The 22,715-nt window shown below is 43.9% G+C and overlaps 2 protein-coding genes and 1 long non-coding RNA gene across 3 annotated transcripts in view; 1 reads left to right on the top strand and 2 right to left on the bottom strand.

Moving 5' to 3' along the window:
• The window catches only part of LOC119454553 (uncharacterized), a 490,192-nt gene that overhangs the window by 344,255 nt on the left and 123,222 nt on the right, over window positions 1-22,715 (bottom strand). The gene's annotated exons all lie outside the window — the stretch shown is intronic.
• LOC119446552 (E3 ubiquitin-protein ligase RNF115) overlaps window positions 1-22,715 on the bottom strand; it is a 184,313-nt gene that overhangs the window by 110,186 nt on the left and 51,412 nt on the right. The gene's annotated exons all lie outside the window — the stretch shown is intronic.
• LOC119437536 (uncharacterized) lies at window positions 3,379-16,603 on the top strand. Its single transcript, XR_005189415.2, has 3 exons — window positions 3,379-4,148; window positions 8,339-8,427; window positions 16,472-16,603. It is a non-coding gene; the product is annotated as an uncharacterized LOC119437536 (long non-coding RNA).

The raw sequence follows: 22,715 nt of genomic DNA, 5'->3' as shown, positions 1-22,715 counted from the left end.
TATGTGCTCATACTGTATATATACCGTTAAGACTCGTGTAACGGCCGCACCGCCAACTTGGCAGCCCAAAATTTGGAGAAAGAAATTTCCAACGAAAAAGCAATCGCGTTCGCTGTCCTGATGCCGCTCGTGAGCCTCGGGGAATGTTTTACCCGCTGCGTACTTCCCCATGCCATTACTATATCGCGGGAACCAGACCGCACACAAGTCACCGACTGCTCTGCCACTATTTTGACCAAAATGTTCGGCCCTTTGTAAGAGCCGCACCTCGTCAAAATTGTGGGAAACAAAGTGCGGCCCTTACACGCGTCTATACTGTACATTTGTAAACTAGTAGAGTTGGACTGTGGCTGAAAGGCAAGAAAGACGAAGAGCAAGAGTAAAGCTAATGTTCGAGTGACCATTTTTGTCTATGTCTACGACTTACTTCTCCCCATCACACTCAATTCAACAGTATAAAGACCTGTCAGCCAGCTCCTTGGCCTTTACCGATGAAATGAAGGAGACTTCATTCCTTCTAAGGCCACTCGTCAGAGAAACCATTTTGAGCGTTTGTTCTTTTTGAGATGAACAGCATTGAATTGCATCGGCAACGGATGAACAGTTTACATTTGAACTTCAAACTGCTTTGCTACCTCCGCACACCCTTCAGAACATAAGTTATCAACTCGCTGCCACTGAATCATCCGCACTGAATGTCACACAGTGCCAACTAAGAGAAGTGTATGTCCTAAACAGCTTCCCACTAGCCACAGAAGAAACTTCTGACATCGGAGAGGACACAAAAACTCAAGCACTATGGTAGCTGCCTACTCCTTAGCACTACTTGCATAACAAGCTGAAGACATGTGGCAAGCGAAATGGTACATCAACAGCCGCTACAGAATACCCCAGAAAGTAAATAAATGGGACAACGGTGCCGCGGTAGCTCAACGGTAAGAGCATCTTACGCGTAATGCGAAGACTTGGGATCGTTCTCCACATGCGCCAAGTTGTTCTTTCATCCACTTTAAATTCCATTAACAATCATTTCCTTAATTTAATTTGTGAGTACAAGTAATTTCCCCCGATGTTGTCATTGGTGTCTATGTTTGTTGGCTTCCTATAATATGATTATTAAAATCGGGCCCCTCGGTTCCCTTTCTCCTCGTTCATTACATAACGAGGGTCTCGAATCCGACAACATTGAAGCCTTCAGGTAGCATGTGTGGGTTTATTGACCGGATGTCTTCACCCTAAATGATCACGTACTCGTGATGCCTGCGGCAGAAAGGATTTTCCACATCCGCCGCCAAGGTTTGTGAGTGGTGGCGCTGGCTAACACTCCCATGATTAGTTCTAGTTGTAAAACATAAATACCCCAGAAAGTGGATGGGAAAATGGCGCCGCGGTAGCTCAATGGTAAGAGCATCGCACGCGTAATGCGAAGACATGGGATCGCTCCCCACCTGCGGCAAGTTGTTTTTTCATCCGCTTTAGTTTCTAGTAATTTATCATTTCTTTAATTCAATTACTGAGTACAAGTAATTTCTCCTATGCTGTCTTTGGTGTCTATGTTTGTTGGCTTCCTTTGCTATGATTAATAAAATCGGGCCGCTCGGTTCCCTTTCTTCTCGTTTGTGAAGGTTGTAAGACTAGGCATGAGCAACTTTAGTGATAGAATGGCATGGCAATATAACCCGCATTCTAGCGCATGTCATATAGCAAGGCGTGGCATATACATATACCTAAATATATACGGAAATTCCTGCTAGCGAGAGGCCGGCGCCGGACGCTGACACCGGATTTTCTGCGACACGAGGCCCTTAAGGCTATCGCGCTGAAAACAAAATGTCAGGCGATATCCTTTGGGAATGTAGTAACCAGACAATCTGACTATGCGAAAACAGTCAAATTGTAGTTCCCTTTTGTGCAAGGATATCTCATGGGCATGTACAGCATTGAGTAATTGAGGCACGATCTGTTCACTATGCAAATTTTGTTGCTTTCACATGTGCTGCCCGAAAGGTATTATTCTCACAATGTCTGATTTAGTAGTCCTCGTATACTGCTTTCCTATTTTCCCTGTACTGCTCTGAAGACTGCACTGCTACGCACGTCACAGAAGCCATTGACATTGTTCCAGTATGCTGGCTTGCTCCAGACCGTTCAGTGCTCCTGGACACTACCGTCCCTGAAGGAAGTTTCGATCCAAAGGCTTCCCCTGGTAGAATATTGGCGTGGCTTGCAGCTCAAGGCACTCCCCGTTGGTGTGCTACGTGCCAACTCCGCCCGCAATCTCTCGCGCACGGGCCGGTAAGCAAGCCCTTACGAAAATGTCAGATATGGCCCTTATATGTTTTATATATGGCCATATTTGGACATATAAGTGCCCATATAAGGCCTTATACTGCCATATAAGGATCCATGTAAGGACTTATACTGCCATATAAGGGTCTAGATACGGCCTTATACTGCCATATAAGGGTCCATATATGGCCTTATACTGCCATATAAGGGTCCAGATATGGCCTTACACTACCATATAAGGGTCCAGATATGGCCTTATACTGCCATATAATGGTCCAGATATGGCCTAATACTACCATATATGACTGCAAGTAAGGCTTTATAACGTCATATAAGGGTACAAATAGGCGTTCTACTGTCATATATGGCTGCAAGTAAACGCCTTATATTGCCATATAAGGATTTAAAAGTATACCTAAATTGTAGTTGTAACCCCCCTCCCCCTCCACTCACGCGTCGAGCCCCACCAGTCCAACGTGCACCTTCAGCGCTCTGTGCACACTGTCATTACCATTCAGGAGATGGCTTGAGGTCGAATTTTCCGGATTAACAAAAAACACTCTATCACCTACTGTCTTCTATTTACTCATTCACTCTTAAAGTACTTTGAGTAAAATGCTGAAGAAATAAACATTGTCATCATCCTTATATATTAAAATTATAATTATTATAATTATGATTTATTATTATAATTATGTTTTGTATTATAGTTATGAGGCATTTGAGTTGCTGTTGGATTCCTCTGGCTAAAGCAAGGTAATTACATATTATGTAAAGTGTTTGCTTCCCCCCCCCCCCCCACACACACACACAAATGTACCCCCCCCCCCCCCCCGGCAGAGATCCTGGGTGCGCTACTGCCGTCTAGTATGGGTTATTAGCACCGCGCCTGCCGGACAGCATGGCCTTATTTACGAGATGTAGCTATACTGCACGTAACAAATGCGATGCTTTGCACTGCAACTATAGACAAAGCATCTCGATCGAAATGAATGTGCTTGCACCGAGCAGGTAGTAACGAGTTGAAGTGAATTTTATCGCAGAAACACACACAATAAACTCATCGTTTTGCACGTTGGCTCACAACCACACCCGATGAATATGTCTACTTTTTGAGAGAGAACATGAACATATACTTTTGCAATCATATATACCGGCCTATGTAAAGCAGCCTGGGAATATTAAAGCATGAGTTAGGAAACCTGCTGCACGAATTCCTATTCGTTATATCAGCTACTGCACAAGCACAAACAACAAGTTGGCTACATCAGTCAATCTAGATACTTTATTCAAGCCCCATTAAATGAAATACTGCCAAAAATTACCACCAAGCTAAAGTTTTGACACATTCAGTGAAATCCAAACCGAAACCAAACGTGGAATGGCCAATGCAATGTATCGCTTGGCAACACTGGTAAGCTTGCTGCGCCGGCAGCACATGGACGGCAGCTGTCAGATACCGAGGCCTGTTTTCGTGTGTAATTTTCGTTCGTGCATCCGTGTTAACGCAATGTTTTCCGCGGTTTGTGTGTTATTCGTGAACGCAATCGGAACGAGTCCTCATCAACGCAGTTTAACGCGACTGTAAGTAAAGGGAAGCAGCGGGCGCCTTCACCGGCGCGTCCCTCGGCGATCGCTTTGTTTGTATGTGTCGCGCGCACGGTTCAACTTTTGAATACCGTGGCTGCGCGTTGTCGCAGTGCAGTGATGATTATATGCCAGTGCTCATCGTGAAACTGCACAAACCGCGTCACTGCTGATGGAGCTGCCACGTACGTGGACGGCGGCGCCCGAGAAGACCTTTTCTGAAGAGAATGCGTGCCTGGCGATTGTCACTTGCAGTCGCAACTTTTACAAAGGTACGTACAATTCCCCCCCCCCCTCTTGCTATGTGCTATTTGCATAATTTTGAAGCAGTGCGTGTTGCGATACCGCGTAAAGTATAAACCGCATTCACGCAATCTTGCGCGCAACAAGCGACGCGATGGAGATGGCTGTCGCGTTCGTTCGTCGCCTACAAGTCGTACAGCATGCAAGCGACGAGACGAGCGACGTCTCCCCGGTGTTGCCTTTATGAGGGCAGCAAATACTCGCCGAAAATGGCATGACGCTTGCTTTATTAATTTAACGGGTTTTAGTGTAAAGAGCAGCATAAATATTTCTAAATATTTCACTACGTTATTATCCTTGCACGTATCAAAATCTAGTCGTTTGCTCGTTCCGTGCGACAATCGGTAGTACTTGACTGATGTATATCCAGTTCCGACTTCGCGCTATTGGCTAGTCGCTCATAGCACTTCCTGGCGACGAGCGACGTATTCTAAATTTCTAGAACCGAGCGATTGAGCGGAAAGACCAAGCGATCTGTTCGCGCGACGGCCCGTTTCGTCGCTCGTCGCCGTTGCGCACAAAATCGCGTGAATGCGGTTTGGGCTTAAAACACAAGCGGGCGAATCCGCTCCTTCAGTTTCGTCTACAGTCCCTATTATTGTTATGTTTGCCTTGGAGTTCGTGGCGTATGTACATCGGACCCTGTCAACCCAATTACAAGTACGAATGATCTACTAGCACAGAGGCTGACTGTCATATTAATTTGATTGAAGGTCTGCGTTATTCGATCGATCGTTCTTGTTTCGAGTCATGCTATGCTACACGCTATGAAATATCTTGTATTGTTTTATGTTTGAATTCAGCGTTGTAGTTTTGGAGCTAGATGTAGCTATATCATTTGCATTTATTTCACTGTGGTGTGCGCGGCACCTTGTAATAGTCTTTGCAGAGATGGAGTGTACCTGGCTGGCTGCTAGGCGATTCGTCTAGCCGAATTTTAACCAACTTCGTTTATATTAGTGGGCTTTGTCATGCTGGCGGACCTCCAAATCACCCTGGTGACATTACTAAATGCAATTATTAAATATCGACTTTCATTATTACTATTTGCTGCTGTTGCTGATGCCGCTAGCTAGAGAGCTGTCCAGGGGCCGTATTCTGAAACGTTCGCCTAGGCCAAATTTCTTTTTTCGCTTTCAGGCGTGCGCCGATTGGCTGTTTCAGCAAAATTGGATGAGCCGATTGGGTGGTTGAGCCCGACGTCATTAAATTTTGCTCAACCAGCCAATCAGCGCGCACGCTGATTTCGCCTAGGCGAAATTTCGCCTAGGCGAACGTTTCAGAATACGGCCCCAGCACAGCTTCTTTGTCAGTATTTTTAGGTGGCCTCAACTGTGCGGTACTTTCATATGAAAGGCTATACAAATGTTTACACAGCATAGCTGCGGCTGTTTGCATCAAGAGTTTTTTTTTTCTTCTCTAGTGGATATAACTGCTATGCATAAAATTTGCCAACAGTCATTCTTAGCAGTGAAGGAACTTTTACGCCGTTGCTTGCATTGAACTGTAAGATTACTACAACATTCCCAAAATGAGAGAGATTGTCACTGATAAAGTGTTAAATTGTTTTCATGTGATGTCGGCTGCATAGATGTGCAGCAATGAACTGATCTAGGGCAAAGTTCAAACGACAAGGAAAACGTTCTAATGCAGTGTCTTTCCTCAGTGAGCTAAGCAAATGGGATGTGCCAAACCAGCAAGGTGTACGAAGATTTAGCTGCAGAGGGAGAACACAAATGGAGATCTTTTTCTCTCTGGATGTATGGCTCACTGGAGTGCAGACTGATTTTCAATATGTATACTAGGCTCTTCGATTGGCCACCCCTGACTGCCCAGGGCTGTCCAAGAAGCGTGTGCACCAATGCTTATTGTTAGTACACAACACCTTGGTCAGTCTGGGACAACTTATTGAAGAAACCGTGTTCACCTTGATTTGTTTTCTGTATTGACTGAAATTATAGCTGTGCGATTTATTATTTAACTGACAAGTGCAAGTATCATAGAGATGCCGGCATGCATGCAGGTTTTTCTTTTATGTGGCGTATCCTTCTGGTATAGGTGAGTAAAACGCAAGATCCAGGAAGCTAGATTCATGGATATCTCAACTTGTTCGGGACTTACATGGATGTGTTTATAGGCTAAATTATTATTTATCATCATCAATCTATCATCGGGACTAAGAAATTGCACGAACTCTTACCAGTAGATTATTATCAAGCATGTTCGTGTGCATTGGCTCCACTTTGATACCAGCCAACATTTTTCTGGTTTTGCAGCAATTTTGTGGCATGGGGGGGGGGGCATTATGTTTTTTAATGTTGTGATTTGCTCTTACCTTCTTTACACTGCGTTCAGTGGAACTCGTTCAAGTTCTGCATTCCCGATTCACACACTGGCGTGAAAAAATTGCCCGATTACACTTAACCCCTTCAGTGACGAAGTATGATTGACTGTCGATAAATGTATGAAATTTACATAAATATATGCCAAGGTGCTGCAGACTCCATTAAGAGCAAGTCAAGATGGTAGAATGACTGCATATTATGATGATTCACCATAATTACAGAGTGATTAAGTATCTAATTGTTGTGCACGCTGTAATGATAGGTCTCTTCATAAAAAATTACTGAATCACTAGTGTGTTACCTGCACAAGTTAATTATTGGTTGCAAGCTTTACTAGAAAGAAGAAAATTATTTAGCAATTGCTACAGAAATGTCCCACATCACACCTTCCGTCAAACACTGTAGTGCCTTCTCCAAAGCTATCTTCGGTAGCAATACATTTCCCTCAGAAGTGAAATGAAGGTACTTGAGGTAACCATAATGTTTAATTTACCCTAAGATTAGTTTTTGTGGTCATTTCCTTGACACAGCTGCACAGAAATGGCAAAAATAAGTTGTGCACACAATTATGTACACCGTGACTGAAGGGAGTATCAATATGAGCTTCAGAGTGTGAGGATTTATTTGCAGGAAAGGCAAATGGCTCAGCCTGAGCCAGTGTGCTCTCACCTGCTTTTCTGTTCACATGAGTTGGTAACTGTTATAATAGGGCTGACTCCAAACGTTGCTTGTATTTGTTGAAACCAATTTTTTTTCTCGATATATGTGTTCATGTAGTATTTGAGTCCACTTAATGGTAAAATCATGACAGCAGAAGCTTTCCTTGTTTTTCTTTTACCAATTTGTTAGCGTGGCAGCACATACTGTGCGGTTTATTCTATTATCGAGCCATGCTTTGTACTCGTAGAATATACAACAGCTCTGCAAGAGTTTGGAAAATGTAATGAAACAGGGAAACTGCCTTTTAGCATGTATGCACGTGGACATTTTAAGTTTGTCGCTTCATCTGTCAACTTAGATCCTTCATTTGTCATAGCACTAATACATGGGTACAACACAACAATATAGGCAAGCTTTCAATTTAACAGAAATTTTCATGGTTCTATTGAAATATTGTGTGAAATGTCGCCACTATACCACAACTTTAGTGAGGTTAGATTTCATTTTGACATTCTTGTCCATGTGCTAAATTCTCTTTTGGACAGCTTTTTTTCACATCCTGCAAGCACAACTTCAGCAATGCGTAACCTTTATCTGCATGGCAGACAGGTCAGGACTTAGTGGCATTGTTCTTTGACGTAGTGAATGTTATGTAAGGAATTAGGAACCAGCATTGAGTAGCACTTTGCAGCGCTGCTTAACCATTCCCATGTCTAGTGGCAGCCACCAAGTGACATTTTCCCACTGATTCATGTAATCAATTATGGCATGCACCCTGTTTTAGGTAGCTCTTTGAACTAGTGCATACAGCCTTCTGCTATCACGTAGCTGCAGCAATAGTATTGAGTTCATGGAATGACTGGGAGCACTCGGTTCTTTACCATCACATTCCAGTGCATATGGCATCACGTGTATTAATCACAAAGACCTCTAGAAAACACCTAACTTGATAACCTACACAGTGCACTTGAGCTTCATATATCATGTAAGCTGCACGCCTATTTGCATTACTCTGCAGTTACATGTGTCTTAAATGAATATTCACCTAATGTACATGTCACTTCAACTGTCTTGCACTGTTCTACACAAGTCGGCTTGCATATGTGATGCTGCTAGCTAATATCTGATAATAATAATAATCCGTGTTTTCTCAGTGGCAGCTGGCCTCCATGGGGCGGTGCAGACAGGGGACTGTCATTGCTGGAGCACCTCGTGGCTATCCACAGGAAATGGAAAAAACATGGTAAATTCAAACCCCCTCTGGTTCTCATTTTCATGTTTCCATAAGTGTGTGTGTGTTCATCACCCTGAAGTTACTTAAATTTGAAAACGAAGCCATATAAAGTATACTCATGGTCTCACGTAGTGCATTAATAAACATAAAAGTACAAAATCACGCAGCTTAAGAACCTCAAAGATAATTTGTAGCGGATCAGTCACTGCAGAGGTCAGGATATGTATTGTCGATGCTCGCAGACAATAGAATTGCAGACTTGTTCATCATTAAAAGCAATTATACATTTAGGGTGTGAACATTTGGTAATGGTTTGAGTGAATGCTAGAGACGACTGCATGAATATGCCACCGCTAACGTAATGCCCTGACAGAGGCCCTTAAAGATGAAATAAATGACAATAAGAAGCTTGGTAACAGATTTGTGCAACGAGCAAATTGTAGCACGCACACGAAAAAATACACGAGAAGGCACAAAGAATATCACACGTAGCACTTCATTGTGCCTTCTCATATCTTTGTTCCCTGTTCGCGCTACAGCTCGCTCATTTCAACATAAACAACCAACAAGCCCACATCGCCACTCAGATTTGTGCAGTTTCCTTCGAGTCATATTTGGGTAAAGTACCATAGACTATATTTTAAGTGAAATAAGTTATATTTCCTCGTTTAATTGGCCAACACTGTAGTTAGGCTCTGGGTATATTTTGGCCAGGTATGTATATATGTCAGTGCTACGTTTATTAGATTATGTTTTAGAGTGAGTTTAAGTCATAATTATAGAAATTAATACTTGTGATCATGATATTCTTGCCATAAGTTTATGCAAGGGACATGTAAATTTGGTCTTCATATAAGCAACAACAAATGGAAAGTTGCTGATGATTTTATAGGCATTGAAGATGTCAACATGTTAGCTTATTTGGATGCTTTTGTGTTGTCATGTGGCCTATATCATACGGGATGGAATTGATGGCCAAAATTGTGGACATTTTAACCTCCCAAAGGCCAACATCATATCTTTGATATGCTGAGCTTGATGCCTGAAAATGCTCATTTACTGACGATAAACATAATGTGCAATGCACTGTAGCATTTCTGACATGCTGCAACAGTTTCAGTTGTAGATAGCTCAGCAAACTAATGAGTAATGAGTTACTCTTAGGTTATATATAACTAAAAGAAAATTTAGTTTTTCTTTTGTTTATATATTCATTGGGGGTGATTGTATGAGAAAGAAAGGTGATCAGGTTCTATTCTTCCTTCATATAGAATTGTGTCTGCTTTCCGAACTTTAGGAAAGATGTTCAATTTGTCAGACACTGCCTGCATAACACCACCTCCATAAATAGGAAGAACTGATGTTCATCCGTGATACTCTAAGAACACTGCGATGAATCATAGGTGCACATATAAAAGTAATCACAAGAAGGGCAATGCATAGCAAGCATCTGCATCTAGATCGAGATAGTTAAATTTTGGATTAAGGTGAAACATTGCAGAAGAGCTGCATGCTGTACATGATATGCAGGCTAAATCATTGAAGCTTGATTCATTGAAGGCATTATAAAAATAATGTTTTGCTATTTTCTAATAGCAGCCGGAGTAATTGCTATGAAAGAGAAATAAAATTTTTAAGGAATAAAATAATTAGCTAGTGTCTAGTACAGAGCTTACAGAAATGAAATTACTGAGTGCAAATGTATGGAATAAGTTGTTTCACTTGGAGAGTGCTGCACAGGTCATGGGGCCACTAGAAAATTGTGAGGATATAAGGGAAGAGCGAAAGCATGTGCAGTGAAAATATGGGCGAAAGTGTCTGTAAAGGAGCGAAATCGATTTTAAGACTCTTACTGTAAGCCGATGAATAGGGATTTCAAGGTGGAGGATTGCAAAGGTATAGCTGAATCTCTCTATGAGCCATTGTGACACACATGAACAATTTCCGTAGAAAATGAGAATCTATTTAAGCACGTTACTGAGAGCATAATCACTGGAAAATGGTAGAGCAGAGATCGGTTTGCGTAAACACGGGTTTGGCGCTTACTTTCAACTGCAGTTTACTGAAGAAATGTGATATTTATAAGTACTGAACAAGACCATCATGGGGCATCACATTAATGATAAAGCAACCAAATATTGGAGTCACCAGGACCCCCTAATACAACCACATCATAGCCATGTGCCATGACAGATTGGTACGGCCTAGCATACCAGAGGTGATAAGAGACAATCCGGATTATCGCACAGCATGACGCTTGCCTCTAAAAATATGTGAAGGTAGGTTGAAGCATGTGCGCTGGCCCAGCAAATAATAACCTAAAAAAACAAGACTTAAAAAGCAGATGCTGCATCTATAATGATTACTCGGAAGGAGTACATAGCAGATCAAAAAACGAGAAAGCAAAACCAACCAAGTAAGTTGGTTTTCTGAAGGCACTTCAGGTCTTTATTTGCCACTGCACTGCGTCCAGCAGCATCTGAGGCAACAGAATTGGTCGAGCTTTTTTTGCGATCTTGTGCATCAGGCTCGCTCGTTCACATGGGCACAAAACAAATCCATCTGCCTGCCTTGAGTGTCGGTGGCATATTCTTACCTTGATACCCTGAATCAAGTTTACAAATTCAGTTTTTCGAACTTTCTGCTGCTTCTCAACCTGTATGCATTCATTGGTTTGCCTCAAAACTGCAACACCAGTGCTTGTTTTGAGACCACATTCAGCCGTTTGACAAGTTTGGTGATGGATCTGACTCCAATTTGTCTTCCACAGTGATGGCATTGTCTTGAATGCCAAGTTGTTGCAGGAGGCCCTTCAGCTACTTACGCAGAACAGCGTGTCTAGGATGGCAGTGTCAGCATTATAATTGCTTGCGATAACATTTGCAGCACCTGTAGCACTCATCACGACAGGGTATACGGCTTTCGTCCATGGGTCAATGGCATCCTGTATTATGCGCTGCATGGCAATCTAGCCAATTGATAACTTGCATTCTTTTCATTGTAATCGTTAGGGGCTTAGCTGCAGCCTTACTAGCCACTGTGGGAGGAGGTTGCTTTTTTCGTACCTTATTTGGGGACGGAGCATTGGGTAGTTCTCAAAAAAAGTTCATTTTTGAGGCAACACAATTAAAGTGTTAGTTACATTCTGCATCAGTGACGCACACACAAGCATGCTGTTTGTTGTTGGGTATCAGGGAAGAGTTCTTTAGTATCTTTCTGTTTAACTTAGTACTAAGTTTAGTGCTAGTAGTAGAAATATGTGATAGTACATTTAGTCCATACATAGCTTCATACATCTCGATCAGAATCTGAGCAGGGCTCGCTAAAGTAACCGACTCTGAGCAAGCTTTATTGTATATCTTCTCTTCATCTTGTAGGCATCAGCGTGCTACAGTCAAATTCAAACTTGCGAAACTAAAAAGCAAAAAGAAAGGGAACTGTTTCCTCATGCATACCGCCGCAAACAGCGTGCGGCACTGTTACTGAATATTAGCAACAATGCTTCTTTCCCATTGTTGCTTAATAGTGAGAAACTTTCTTGTGAACTACTTGGTGCTGTAGCCTCAAAAAAATTCAAACTTGCTCCTAATGCATTTAGTAAAGCCCTCAACACACACAAGGAAAAGTTCCTATCCTAATAATTATCCAGTAGGCTCCTTGAAGACAAGGGCTTAATAATAATAATATGGGATGATACTGTTGGAGCTGTAGACGCCCATCTTATTCCATTACGCCTCCATAAATTTTTCTGTTAAGTACATGGCAGTCACTTACAGCAACATTGGCACTCCCATGTTAGTCATTCTGTGCTATATACACAATGCCAGGTGCTGTAATAGGTCGACAATGAAAATAACAGTCATGGGTACAGCTAAAGCGATTAGAATGTTTAAAGCAGTTAAAAAACAAATGCAGACTGAGGGGCAGAGAAATGAAGAGAGTGCAAGCACTCCTTTGTCTGCGTTTGCCCATGCCGCTTTCAACATTTCAACCATGAATACATAACAGCTTGCCCAATTTTTGGTTCTCTTGGATGCTAAAGCGGTCTCAGATCCTCATGACTGACCATTTCAACTGGATGAATCTACCGCAGTAGTGGTATAGCAGTAGAGCATCCGCCTCGTATGTGGGAGGTACTGAGTTCAAATCCCCGTGCCGCCAGAAAACCTCCGTTTCTTTCTGATGGGTAGAGATGTCCCTTGGCCTGGCGCTCGGCTTCTTGTGAGGGTTCACATCTTGAAAGAGATTTCATGCGTGCTCTCTGGGCACTTATTGTCCAACGACAGATGGCCTTGTTGAAGAGTATCAGCCTCGGCTGCCTTGAGGCAAGTGCAGCCGCTAGGTACCTACCGGTGAAATAGGTACAAGCATGCTCCCGGTCTGGTGTGATGGATAGTTGTTTGGCACGTATGTCTGTGTGCAGTCAAACAGTAATGAACGTCAGAGACGCGCGAACCGATGTGAACCAAAATTTAAGATGATGACTGTAACAAGACAAGCACTAAACACAGAATACTTATCAAAGGTCCCTAAAACAAACATGTCTACACTAAGTCCTACGCGCAGCGTTCAAGAAAAGAGCCAGTACGTCTCATGGCTACATTCCTGATGGTGTCGTCGATCAGTGGTAGATCGTCTAGCTGTCACGACAATTTCCGTTGGAGGCGACCCAAGGCATGATGACCCTCGTGGAAGGCCAGCCAAGGCAGGGTGACGGCAATGGTCATCAGATGAGGCAGGCGACAGCTGCATTACCATGGCCCGAGGACTCGAACGGCTGTCGGGCGGGTTGCTTCCACCGCCACAACCTCACATGCCACCTCGAGCAAGAGGCGGCTTCAAAGCAAAGGCCTCGGTTAGGCCTCACCCCGGACACAGCCTAAAGATGCTCCAACAGGCGGCTACGAGCAGGCTACAGCCAGGCCTGCTCCAAATGGCGTCACGCCAGGCGCCACTCTGCGTCTGCACCGACAGGCAGGCGCGTTGTCCTCAGGGCTGCCTCAGGTACCACGGCAGGAGCTCCCGAAACAGCGCACTGGTCCTGCGTCTTCTAAGTTGCTAGCCCCCTCTGCCCATTTGGCACCCACCTCTCTTCTTCCTTCTCTATTGTTTCTTTTCTGAGCACTGCCAAGCACGCAATCTGCGCCTGGCTCGCCTTCTGTTTCTTCTTCCTTCATTCACAGTCCTCAAGAGTTTTCAAGCAGTCCACACACATAAACAACACTCATAAGGTCCTTGCACTGCACCTGGTGCTTGGCAATTATGGGACCTCAGCGCTTCGAAAGGGAATTTGGGGCACCACATGGGAAATTGCCACTATTGGGAATGGCCCAGACCTACTTCTTTTGTGCTCATGAGGGTTTTGACTGGTATTTAGAGCACAGGCTCCTCTCCCTGAAGAAAGCCGAACGCCATGCTGGGGTACACTTGTGTCCATTTGAATCAGTGGGCGCCATGCGGTGGTAGAAATTGAACCTACGACTTCCTGCGGCCGAGGAGGGCAATCCACAACAAGGGCAATCAAACAAATGCACCCTACATGTGAAGTAGCGGGAGCCATTTTGACAAGACAAACTGAGCTGATGCACTCACCAAAGTAGCAGGGCAAAACATTCTCTAGGGAAAGTTTCACCCACTGGAGACAGGCAGGTAATTGTGTTGTGACCCTATGTGAATGAGTAGGCCAATAGTAAAAGGTCGCTTGAAAGCTCGGCTATATGTTTGCCTCAGGCGCTGCCAGACACAGCGCAACGAAATTAGAAGCCTGAAGTACCTTTCTACTGCTTGGTAAGTTTGCCCATCAGTAAATGGCTTCGTGCAAGCAGTCCCTGTTCTGGCCTCTTGCTTCAGCTCATACATCCCCCCAGACAACTTGCTGAAGTAGGCTCAATCACAAAAACTTGGATACATCACAGGATGCATTCATGCTGTAGTTATGCTAATGTCACATGGCGCTCAAGTTTGAAGCTGGCCACCCACATTCCCTCTAAAGTATTATTGAAATCCATTCTATTGTCGATTTTCCATTAATATTTGGTCAGAGGTACCAATGTATTTAAACAAATTTAACATTATCATGACTTCAGCTGTGAAAACTTTTCAGTATATGTGAAAACTTCCTTGTGGTTACAGCATTTATAAAATATTGTGGACAGGTACATGAATATTTAGCTCATGTATGATGCCCATGTGCTACATAAACACTTTATGAAAGCATCTAGGGCTGGGATAGCGTAATTATTCTATTGGAATTGTCTTGTGCGTTGTAAGGGTAGCATTCTGCTTACATGATCATGATTGGCTGGCTATGTGCAGTGGATGAAAATTTCAATGTAGAAATGAAGGGAAAGGAATCACTACAGTATACCAGTCCTACTGATACTTTGCAGCATACTTCTTGTGGAACGAGCATATGCACTAGGTATTTTTTATGCATTTGTTTATTCCTATTTTAAACACTTAAGAAAATGACACAAAGTGGAAGGCTATGTTATATTCAGGGTAAAATCTTAAGTTAATTTCCACAGCCACCTAGTTCAGCCTAATCTACGGCACACTAAGATTGTGTCGAAAAGCCAGCTACCAAAGAATCAAACAAAGGTGTAACTTACAAGAATGGACAAGTCTTATTTTCGAACCTTGAAAACATACATTTCAAATAAGAATTTAAGCTTAAGAAATCTGCACTTCTGGCTGGCCCTCCAGTTTCTTAAACTTCAGTAGTGTCGTCCCATAGTAGGTGGTCCTCAGTGGTGTCAGTTGAGCTTCAGATGCCAGTTCTCTTGAAGCTTTTGATGACAGTGTCATCAGAAATCATGTTCTGTGCCTCTAGGACCAATGGACACAACAGTTCCACTGGCAGCCTTCTAAACTTGCCTCCCGGTGCCAGGGAATGATCACAAATACTGAAAGTCTGTGATTCTTTGTATGTAGAAGGCAGCTGCTGACATGTTCTCATGAAGCCCATGCCGCCACATGAAGCACATCATCCAGTTGCTGCTTGCGTTGAAGTTTGTAGTTGGAATGCCCTGCTTCCTTGTAAGTCGGCGAGCGTCCTTCTGTATCATTTAAATTTACACAGCACACTCATGAAGCCCATGCCGCCACATGAAGCACATCATCCAGTCGCTGCTTGCATTGAAGTTTGTAGTTGGAATGCCCTGCTTCCTTGTAAGTCGGCGAGCCTCCTTCTGTATCATTTAAATTTACACAGAACAGCTGTCCAGAGGCTTCTGAGCTATAAAGCACTGCTACTTCAACTTGCGAGTAAAAATCAGTCTTGGGTCAGCGGAAATTCCTGCTTGCCTTGCTGGTAGCATTCAGCTTTTCATGCGGCCATCTCTAATGGCAGATGTGTACTTTGCTGACGCCGAAGTACCTTCTGAATTAACGACTGCCATTCTACAAAGCATGTTGAAATGCTTTTGAGCTTGAAGTGGGTGCTGTAGCTAGCTTGCAACCTTATGTGGCACGCTAGCAGTCTGATCACTCCATGCATGCGCGGCATGACCTGTCTAGACTGACAAAAAAAAGGGAAAAATACTAGCTTTGTGCATATAGCACTAGATAGCTCCAGTGCTGGTACTGCCACTGGCATCCGCAGCTGGCCATTATCATCAGTCGAAGTCAAAACCAGGCCACCGGTTGCAGTGTTGAGTTGTAAGTGTGGTCATTGTGTGGGAGGGGGAAAAATATGTGAATTTTCATAATGTGCAAACTTACGGTGTGTACTATTATTAATTAACCAAGCAGGTATGCAGTAAGGCCTATGTTGGGATTATTGCTGCTATTCAATAGGAATCTGTGTAATGAGAACAGCTTGGTGTGCCTGGCCTACAATTACTTGAAAATATGCATTTGCTTCCAATTGGCCCTTCACCAGCCACAAAGCTGGCTTCAAAACAGTCATAAATATTACTTGTGCTGCTTTCACCACTTGTTAGTCTTTTAATGTTTATGCTCAATTCCTCATTTCTCAGTGTATTAATCAACACAACAAGTATTGTACTTAGTCTTCTGTCGTATGGCAATAATGGTTCATTTGTTTGTGCAGCTGTTTTCACAACGCGGACGACACCGTGTCAAAGGAAGTTATGGAAAAGAGACTGAAAGCAGTGCAATGGTACCCCTTGCAGCAATTGGGTAATGTGCTGTAGTAGTGAACTTTGCAATAAAGTTTTATCTCTGTTCATATTGCTTTCAGATGTTATAAATGTGATTTCCACATCACACACATACCATGACCTGAAGTTTTGGATGGAATGGTGAGCATATTTATGCAGTGAGCCATCTTAAGTGCCGACTGGCATACTCTAGTGTTCAAGGGCACTGAATATATTCTAATTAAGACTGCAAGACTGTAATACAATCACAGTCAGAATTCATCAATTCAATAAACAATACACATTTGAACAGTGGTCTCCGGTACAATGGCATACCGACAAACAGTAGAATAGGTAGTAGACAGGTAGTAGACTTGTAGGCTTGTAGACCTGTAAACTTGTATGCCGATTGGCTAGTAGACCATCAAGGTCTGAAATTAGGGTTAGCCAACAGACATGTAAGCTGATAGCTGGTTGGAATTTTTTACTGGAGATATTCATATAAAATTCCAGACCCGCCGTAGTGGCTAAGGCGTACGTACGTTGCTCTACTGAACTGAAAGCTCAGGATTGAATCCCGGGCGCGGTGGCATTTAGATGGAAGTGAAATGCACTAGATGCCTGTGTGCCATATGCATTGGGTGCACATTAAAAACCACAGGGAGTTAAAATAATTCGGAATGCCTCGATCACCAGCGTGTGCCTCATCATAAAATTGTGGTTTTGGCATGTAAAAACCCAGATTTTAATTTATTGAATTTCCAAATATGACCATATACAGGATGTTTCAGCGAACTCTTTCAAAAATTCTTAAAGGTTGCTTGTGGCAGGTAGCACAATTCTAGTTCATGAGCTGGTCTACTCGAAGAGGCGGACGTTACTTCCACAAGAAATTGAAATGCATAATCGAATATTTAACAGAAATTTACTAATTAAGTTTTTAACTAATTACCTGATGGCTCATATTGCAATTTACAAATTGTAGCCTTGGAGTTCGCCAGGCGGATCCACTTGGAACAAATTCTTGGGATGACATCAGTTTCGAGATATAAATTCCCGAACTTTGCGGAGAAACGCATTGGCGTTCCAATTAGTTTCTTAACAAATCGTTGCTTTATGCATTGAAGCACCAAATTAACTGGAACGCCTAATGCATTTCTCCGCAAAGTTCGCGAATTAATATCCCGAAACTGGTGTCATCCCGAGAATTCGTTCCAAGTGGATCGCCTTGCGAACTCCCCGGCTTCAATTTGTAAATTGCAATATGGGCCATCAGGTAATTAGTTAAAAACTGAATTAGTGAATTTTTGTTGATTGTAGTCGATTATGCATTTCAATTTTTTGTGCAAGTAATGTCCGCCTCTTCGATTAGGCCAGCTCATTAACTAGAATTGGGTTATCTGCCACAGGCCACCTTAAATATATTTTGAAAGTGTTCGCTGAAACACCCTGTATATAAGAGCGCCATATATGGACATACTAAAACTTTAGAAGTGGCCTTATATAGAAATGTCCCATATATGGGCATATTAAAGATTTGGCAGATATGGCCATATATAGCATATAAGGGTCCCATATATGGACATATTAAAAATTGGGCAGATATGGCCATATATAGCATATAAGGGGGCCATATATGGGGATATTCAAAATTGGGCAGATATGGCCATATATGGCCCTTATATGCCATATATGGCCATATCTGCCCAATTTTTAATATGCCCATATATGGCCTTTTTCATATCAGTCCATATCTGACATTTTCGTAAGGGAGCCTACAGGTGTCAAGAGAAAGTGCACCAGTCAGTAAGTATCTCGGCACAATAAGCTATGAGATCTGCCCAGTTGCACTTGAGCGCCCCCGACCTGGGGTATCAGTATACACACATTCCCTGACGTATTAGGCATACAATCACTCCCGGTTGGAATTGTCGCGTCCATAGCCAGTGAGCTTTCCTTCGAGAGATTCAACGTTTAACTTCGCCTGGTAATAGCTGTAATGATACTGAGCAAGAACGGAGAAGGTAAACGTTGGGACTTTTTAATTTAGGAACCAAATTTTCTCTTGCTAGCAAGAACCGCGATTACCGACCGCCCGAAGAGTTGGTGTCAAAGGACGCATTGGACGCTCGCATAATTTTATGGCGGTTCATGCCATAAGGAAAGTCTGGCGTACGCGGTGCATGTATGTGCAGCATGAAGCTTGTTGCTCCTTAATCCGTAAAACACAGGCTGTGAAAGTGAGAGCACGAGGGCGTGTGGGTGAAAAATCTGACAAACATAGGGTGGGCCTCTGCTGTGCGCCGTTCACTCTTGACGCCTCCACTTCATCGACGTGAAGAGCAAAGCAAAAACAAACTACAGCGTAGAGACCAGGAAACAGTTAAGCTTAGTTTGCTGTCGCTTAATCAATCGCGAGGCGCTGCTGCCGAAACACTCAGACGCTGCTGTGTCGCTGTGCCGGACTTCTTGGACTCGCGGGCGATTGATTCACATTAGTCCGCAAAGACAAGTGGCGCTCCCATCGCTGGCGCTACCCGCGCGTTATCCCGCTGCTGCTGCATTCTGCTTGTTGACGGTGGTAGTGGTTGTCGTATTTCAAAGCAATCTTGTGGTTGAAAATTAATCGCAAAAATTCAGAGAAGTGCATTTGATAAAAATAAATGTTCACTTACACCTGCTATGTTTACGTGACGTCTAAGACGACGCATTTAGACATACTAATATATGCCATAATGTTCCATTCAGTTATTCTTGTATGAAACTATATGCTATATAATCACGGACAACTTTTCTTGGCTATGAAGCGAAGGATACGGAACCCCAGGGCGCCTATTTCACGGCTGCTGGAAGTATATATAGTCTCGCCGTTTTGTTCACGGTTTCTTACGTAGGAAATTAGAAACACTATAATTTTGTTTTTTACAGAAACTAATTCGAAACGATAAATAACATTCACAAGTCAGCTATAAGTGATTCCAAAACTGCCATTAATAATTACTCGAGAGGAAGAATCTGAAAAACCTCTCAAAATCCTCCAAAACTACCCCGAAAACCGGGTGGACGCGGAACTGATCTGGTTACCGGCTCACTCTGGCAACCCTGGGAACGAGGCAGCTCACAGTAGGCTCGAGGATCTATCGGCCGAGCCGTGATCAACGGCTCGAGCCCGGAACGCACAAAGGAAGCTCTCATCAGTTACCGGGAAATCACCCAGTACTTTAAGTTTGCAAAACAAACGCTAGCGGAACCTCACAAAAGTCTTACCAAAGCTCAAGACGATAAATGGAGACAACTCCAAACCATACTCATCCAAACCCGGTCCGAATGCACCACATCAACCCAGACGAATTCAAACCCGATTGCTCGAAATGTGGTCAGAGAGCTACAATGGAACACCTTTTGGAACTGCCGCGCAGACCCCCCACCTGAAGAACTCCAGAAGCTTGTAGGCTCGCAAAAGTGGGAGACCCTGCTGGCCAGCTCTGATCCGAAGTACAAGTCCGGGTACAAGCCCAAGAGGTCGCCTTCAGCACAGACTGAGGGCCATCTGGTGGGGTCGCAGAACCCATCACTCCCAGTACCGAGAATAAAGTTTTATGACTGACCGACTACCAAGTTCAAGCTAGATAAAGCCAAGTTCAACCTAGCTACTACCAGGAGACGCAATCGATCGGCCAGCTTCGTGGTGACTCGTGCTTTGCGCGGCCTAGTGCAAGCTTTGCCTCCCCGTTACGACGACAGAAGTGAAATTAAACGCTAGAATAGCGGCCACGCAGGCAGCTGTGGAAGAAGACGACGACGCTCGAGCCAATGCTGATGAAGATAGTTTTGTGAAACGCGCACGGGATCAGTGACACGACCGCGTACCGAGCACAAGCTCTAACTGAGGGGCACCAACGATCAAGCTGCGGAAGAAGACGACGACGCTCGAGCCAATGCTGATGATGATAATTTCGTGAACTCACGCTTTTTCAAACTGGCTTAAGAGGCTTCGCTGGTTAAGCCATACTGTTTAAGCTGTTTAAAAAAATTTCCACGTTACGGCGTGGTTGTAAGAACAGGTCTGTACATGTTCGCAGAGCAGCAAATTTAACCACCCATATATACAAGAAGAACAAGGTTCACAATAACTTTAAAATAAAAATAAAATAACCCGGGAAAAACAAACAGCCATGACAGGAGACAGCTTTTTGCTGTAGGGTACTTGCACCGTGACGAATCATCCCTCAAACATGTTAAGAATGCACCACGGGATGATTGCAACGACAGGTTCGTAGAGCAAGAAATGCGAGAAAGGCAGGGTTTACGAGAGAGCTTAGCATGAAAGGTGTGTACACAAGTTGTAACAAATATGCGACAGCAAGTATGCGGTAATATCACTCGTGCTAGGCAAATTGTAATAGAAGGACACATCAGCAACTACAAATTGTTTCGGGCGAAGCTTGCGCACGTGTGTCGGGTGTGCGAACAGCTATTCTGACGACGTGGAATAAACGATGCGATGATACACGGGCTCTTGCTTCTGTGGACAATGGGACAACAGATCTCCATTTCGTGGACGAAATGGTTAATGTATGTATGTATAAATCAGCATGCTGGTTTTGTCGTTGACTTGGACCAGCGCCTCCTGCATTTTTTCCATGGCAGTGCAATCTCCCGCTCTGCAATGGGAGCCGCGGGTCCGCCTTAGTTCAGTGAGTTGCCGCGATGTGACGCTACCCAGAGGGTACGACTGCTTGCGTCACGCGTGCGTTTGAGACACTGAGCGCGCGCCGCTGCAATTCCCGAGGAGATGCGGTAGATGCTTCAGGCGTCTGTCAGGATTACTTCCTCCGACTTCCATCGTGAGGCGCCACCCAGAGGGTACTCTCCCCCGCGAATATAAAGCAGGCGCGAGCGCTAGCCGACTGGAGGGAGTCGGAAAGGGTATCGGAAAGGGTGGTGAACCGATGGATCGGCCGCATCTGGCTGCATTGAAAAAATAGAAGAGACGCTGCTCAGACGAACTCTAGGTTAAGGTACGAAAGACAGCATTTGTGACCCGTTCAATGCACAGCGTCGTAAATGATTGTGTGAAACAGTGCGCAAAACAGTGCGCAAACGGAATTCGCGGGTGCTTAGGCTTTCTTTTTTTTACTTTTAAAAGGCAGCTCCAATAAACCCGTTCCAGCGGCGAGCGTCGGCGTAGCGAGTAAAAGAGCGCAACAGCGAAGGATGAAAAGCAACGCGGAACGCAGTGGGAATGAAAGCCGGCAATAGCGAAGAGAGCGGGAGGGGGACCATATGGCGAAAGCGTGAGAAGGAAAGCGTAGTGCCGCGCAGGACGTGTCCTGCGACGATCGCTACGAGATTGCGCCAGGGTATTGCGCGTCGTCTGCTGACTTCTTTGTCTCTTCGGCCACTGCTTTTCATTGGCTAACAAATGTTACAACGTCATCCCTCGATGCATGACGCGCCCGTATGTATAGAAAGGTTCTCGAATGTTATCGATAGTTCTATCCTTTGGCTGTTGTCCCCGAAGCTTTTTTGTAATCTGATTATATGCGTGAAGCGAATTGTGTAGCACTTTCTCGAATCCACGCCGGCGCCAGCGATTACGCTTGAACATGTTCGACGAGTCACGCATAAAAGCCGACGTGCTTGAACCGCAGATCAGATTTCCGACGATCGCCGACTCTACTCGCTGCTACCGTTGTGCTTGAGTGTTACTTCTTTTGCTGGACGCAAGTTCGCCCAAATAAAGGCGGTGCTGGCTGCTGACGTAAGTATTTCCGCGCGCAGTAACACTGTACGTACTTTCACGTGAGGTACGTTACGTGGTAAACACGAATATATGAGCGTACATAGACCTTGCGTAGGTAGTACACAATACGTAACGCTGCAAAGGCCTTTTGTACCACCTTCTTGATTTTTAACTCAGTTTCAAAACTGTGTCGATCTGCATTGTTAGTGTCACGTGACAATATAATGATAATACAAAATAGTGTCAGACAGTTATTTCTTAACAGGGTGATTCCATGTAAGATCGAACGAAGGATGGCTGGTCGACCATTTAAATTTAGTTCAAAATTTTATATATTGTTGCCTGAGGAGTGGAAAGAAGAGATCCGCAATTGGTTTTGCTGCCAAAAATTTTTTCGAAGCACCGCGAATCAATAATGAAGAGGTGGAGTGCCGCGCTTGCCTGCTCTG

Source organism: Dermacentor silvarum, chromosome 1, assembly GCF_013339745.2.
Source record: "Dermacentor silvarum isolate Dsil-2018 chromosome 1, BIME_Dsil_1.4, whole genome shotgun sequence".
NCBI classification, from domain to species: Eukaryota; Metazoa; Arthropoda; class Arachnida; order Ixodida; family Ixodidae; genus Dermacentor; species Dermacentor silvarum.
This window is presented reverse-complemented; position numbering and strand designations above follow the sequence as displayed.